The sequence below is a fragment of the Microcaecilia unicolor genome, chromosome 9 (assembly GCF_901765095.1).
Source record: "Microcaecilia unicolor chromosome 9, aMicUni1.1, whole genome shotgun sequence".
Taxonomy (NCBI): domain Eukaryota; kingdom Metazoa; phylum Chordata; class Amphibia; order Gymnophiona; family Siphonopidae; genus Microcaecilia; species Microcaecilia unicolor.
Genome location: NC_044039.1, coordinates 146,645,632 through 146,650,842, shown reverse-complemented (window position 1 = coordinate 146,650,842; position 5,211 = coordinate 146,645,632).

Here is a 5,211-nt window from a genome sequence, read left to right as displayed (position 1 = left end):
GCGGCCAATCCAGGCCAAGGGCACCTGGCAAGCTTCCCAACGTACAAACATTCTATACATGTTATTCCTGGAATGATCAGCAGTTAACATGGATCAAAATTTATAATATGTGTCTAATCACTTGATGGTGGTCTGACAAATTTCACAATGGGTCTGTTGATGCACACAGCAGTAACTGTGACATAACGATCTGCCTGGAATAAATAGTGGGCCAGTGATCACAGAGGGGTGGCGAGGGCCACTGTTCCCTCTAAAGTGAGCGAGAGTCCTTCAAACTGAAGTGCTGCCAGTAGGGAGTAGTGCTTCAATATTTGTGTCTTTCAATTGCTAGGTTCTAGGCAGGTTCTCTAGAATTCTGCAGAGCTTGCTTATCCCTCACTATTGAAAATATAATGGTGAAACAGCACACCCCCACTATCAGGACTGTAGATGGAGGACTCCTGCTCAGGTTAGAGGGGCTGTAAAGCAATGATGATTCTTCCAAGGAAAGCCAAGATTCAGTATTTCTGCAGAACAGTTAATTAAGCCTGTCCTCAAGGCCTTGTGCTAACTAGTCAATGGGTGTGCCTTGACTTACGTGGAGAGGAACAGGTTACCATGACCTTCCACTAGTCACTCAAGGGCTTACTGGAGTACTTCACTGTTGACCTTTGGAAATAAATAATATATTTGGGGTTCTGGGGGTTTACCTATTGCTTGTTATTTCGAAGTCTAGTATTTCAGTAATTTAAAAATCAAAAGCACTGAACGTTCTACATTTTATAGCATTATTTTGTATATAATGTATATTTATAATCAAGACAGAAGTGTAAATGTTTTATTTCTTATGTTTTTCATGTGATGGTAACAAAAGTTTGAATTATTATTTTTTTTTTTTTTTCAAACAATGAAAACATCTTCCTGCAACTGAAGCTTTGTTTTTGTGGGGTTTTTTTCTAGTGTTTAATACCAACTGTATACTCGGGGGTCCCTTTTACTAAGCTGTGTAAGCGTCTACTTGCGCCAAAATGAAAATGGAGTTATTGCACAGCTACCGTGTGGCCCTTGCAGTAATTTCATTTTTGGCACGTGCCCGAAAAATATTTTTTATTTTCTGGCGCACATATGCCAACTGGTATTTGGCGCACGTAGGCCATTACTGCCCGGTTACTGCGTGAGACTTTACTGCTAGGTCAATGGCTGGCAGTAAAGTCTCAGAACCAAAATGGACACGTGACAATTTTCATTTTGCCGAACGTCTATTTTCAGCAAAAATTTTAAAAAGGCATTTTTTTTGCAGGTGCATTGAAAAATGATTGCACGTGCCCAAAACACGTGTGTACACTACCACAGGCCATTTTTCAGTGCACCTTTAGTAAAAGAACCCCTCAGTACATGCATGTAGTGAACTGTTTTATGTGAACACATAAGAAAATCAATGCTAAGTCAGAGCAAGGTCTTTGAATTCTGTCTTTAACAGTCCAGATTATAACAAAGCAGCAGATCTCCAAAGCATAGGCTAGGTTTTTCTCCTTGGTCATTTTGAGGAATAAGGAGTGGTTCTCTCAGGTCCACCTGGCTCATAACTTTTATGGACTTTTCCTCCAGAAATATACCAAATCTCTCTTGAATCCCACTGTGTTAGCTGTTTTATCCAGTGGTGTAGCCAGGTATGGCCTGCCGCCCCCCCCCCCCCCCCCCCCCCCAAAAAAAAAAAAAAAATTTTCTCTGGGCCCCTGGTTGGCTGGCAGGGGTCCCCATCCTCCACCAACTGAAGACTTTGTCCAGTGCTGCTCTGTGGCAGCACCGCTGCATTGCCTGCCCTGCTCTCTTTCCCTCACGTCATGCATGTGCCCTTTAGTGAAATTGGCCATGCTCAGTTTCACTAAAAGGAGCATGCCGGATATGAGGGGAAGAGAGAACAGGGCAGGCAAGGCGGTGGTGCCGGAGACCAGCGCTGGACAAAGTCTTCAGCTGGTGAGGTATTTGCAGCGGCAGAGGGGGGTGGTGGCAGGGTGGTGACCAAAATGTGCCCCCCACCTTGGGCTCTGGCCCTCTCCCACTTTGAGGTCTGGCTACATGCCTGGTCTTGTCAACAGTGATCAGTTACAGTACAGTTTTATATAAGTAGCAAATGTCAATTGGACAGGTATTTTATAAGTGATCGGAGTTTTCAGAGCCTGTCTAAAATTCCTATGTGAAAACAGACTTTAAAAGAGGAGTAGCCTAATGGTTAATGCAGTGGCCTAACAACCAGGGGGCCTGAAGTTCAAGTCCCACTGCAGCTTCTTGTGAATCTGGGCAAGTCACTTAACCCTTCATTGCCCCAGGCACAAAAATAAGTGTCTGTAAATATGTAAACTGCTTTGATTTGTAACCACAGGAAGGTGGTATATCAATTCCCTTTCCCTATCCCAATCACATCCCGTTTTTCATAAAAGAGCTGTTGCTTTTAATCATTTTGCTACCCTTTTCAGATTTTTTTTTTAAATTCTGCTATATCCTTTTTGAGATGAAATGACCCAAACTGCACACACCATTCAAAGTATGATTGCAGTAGGGAGTAATACAGAGCCAGTATAATAATCTCTTTTGCTGTCCATATCTTTTTCAATAATACCTAACCTAACCTATCTGTGTGTGTAATGTGTTTTCTTTTGTTTTTTTCGGGGGAGGGAGGTCTTTAGCAGCTGTGGTGCAACATTGTCCATGATACTATATAGCTTGGATGAATATATTAGGTTTAGGCTTGTACCAAAGGAAGCCCTGTTTACATAAATATTTTTGAATGCTACTTACGTTATTCCTCAAAATAAAAGTTAATGTGCAAAGTTTGTCCCTGAAACTCTGTCCTCATCTGCAGAAGCCTTAATAACATAAGTAATTGCCATACTGGGCCAGATTAAATGTCCATGAAGCCCAGCATCCTGTTTCTAACAGTGGCCAATCTAGGTTACAAGTACCTGGCAAGATCCCAAAACAGTACAATACATTTTATGCTGCTTATCCTAGAAATAAGTAGTGGATTTTTCCCAAGTCCATTGTAATAATGGCTTATGGACTTTTCTTTTAGAAAGCTATCCAAACCTTTTTTAAATTCTGCTAAGAACTGCTTTTACTATATTCTCTGATAACTAATTCCAGAATTTAATTACATGTTGAATGAATAAATATTTTCTCTGATTCGTTTTAAACTTACTGCTTTGTAAGCATCATTGCATAGTCCAAGTATTTTTGGAAAGTGTAAACAAGCGATTCATGTCTACCCATTCCACTCCACTTGTTATTTTATAGACCTGTATCATATACTACTACTACTACTTATCATTTCTATAGCACTACTAGACGTACGCAGCGCTGTTCACTTGAACATGAAGAGACAGCCCTGCTCAACAGAGCTTACAATCTAATTAGGACAGACAAACAAGACAAATAATCTAGGGGTTGAGATGTGAACAGAACTGGTTGCACAGGGAATCATGGTAAATCAGAAGGATGACTAGTACTCAATAGGTTTCGGGAACAGCTTAAACTGGAGAAAGTAAGTTGAGAGGCTGGACCTACCTGAAGGGGATCAGTGTACCTGTCAGCATGGCGTGTAGATGCCAAACATAACATTGGGAATGTTATATGTTCATGTATGATCATATCTCCCCTCCGCTGTCTTTCCTCCAAGCTGAAAAGCCATAGCTGCTTTAGCCTTTCCTCATAGGGAAGTCGTCCCATCCCCATTATCATTTGCGTCACCCTTGTCTGTAACTTTTTTTTAATTTCACTATAGCTTTTTTGAGATATGACCAGAATTGTGGAAAATATTTGGGGTGTGGTCGCACCATGCAGCGATACAAAGGCATTATAATATCCTCATTCTTGTTTTCCATTTCTTTCCTAATAATACCTAACGTTCTATTTGCTTTCTTAACCGCTGCCGCACACTGAGCAGAGGGTTTCAACATATCGTCAACAGTGACACCTAGATTCCTTTTCAGGTCAGTGATTCCTAGTGTGGAACCTTGCATTATCTAGCTATAGTTCCGGTACACCCCCCCCCCCCCCCCCCCCCCCCCCGCTTGTTGATGTAACACATTGCAACCTGATTGTCTGTTTGAATGAGTACAATTTGACTGACCAGCTGATCTCTGAAAGCTTTTACAGTGTTCAAGATTGCCCATAGCTCCAGGAGGTTGATCTGAAGATCTGCTTCCTGAGCTGACCATGCACCCTGAGTGTGAAGCCAATCCAGATAAGCCCCCCACCCCAGGTGGGATGCATCCGTCAATACCTTCTGGGCTGAGCAATTTGGAATGGAAGTCCCACTGTCAAATTGGATTGAATTGTCCATCAGAGGAGGGACTGAAGCAACTCCGGTGTCACTCGGATGACATCCGCTAGGTTCCCAGAGGCCAGATACCATCAAGTCACAATGCCTCATAATAACCTCACAACATAATACAAATAAATTCACTACCATAACCACCCCAAACCTTTCTCTCCCTGTTTCAACCAACTTGAAAATTCTAGGAGTCACCATTGATCGAAACCTCACACTCGAAACTCACGTGAAAAACACAACTAAGAAAATGTTCCACTCCATGTGGAAGCTCAAAGGAGTAAAACCTTACTTCCCAAGGGCTATTTTTTTGGAACCTGGTACAGTCAATGGTACTAAGCCACCTGGACTATTGCAACTCACTTTATGCCGGGTGCAAAGAACAAACCATCAAAAAACTTCAAACAGCCCAAAATACCGCAGCCAGACTCATATTTGGAAAAACAAAATATGAAAGTGCAAAACCCCTAAGAAAGAATTTACACTGGCTACCACTTAAAGAATGTACCACATTCAAGATTTGCACGATTGTTCATAAAATCATTTATGGAGATGCCCCGACCTACATGCTAGACCTCATTGACCTACCACCAAGAAATGCTAAGAAATCATCCCGCACCTATCTCAACTTACACTTCCCCAGCTGCACAGGTCTAAAATACAAATTAACTCACTCGACCAGCTTCTCCTACTTGAGCACGCAGCTATGGAATTCACTCCCAATTCACCTGAGAAAGATCAACGAATTAACTAACTTCCGCAAAGCCTTGAAGACTCACCTCTTTAACAAAGCCTACCATGAGAACCCTTAACTAGCTATAATACAACACTTATCCAACTATAATAGAACACCTTTACAACTTTACTCAGAATATACTTTCCTACTAATGCTTGAACAAATC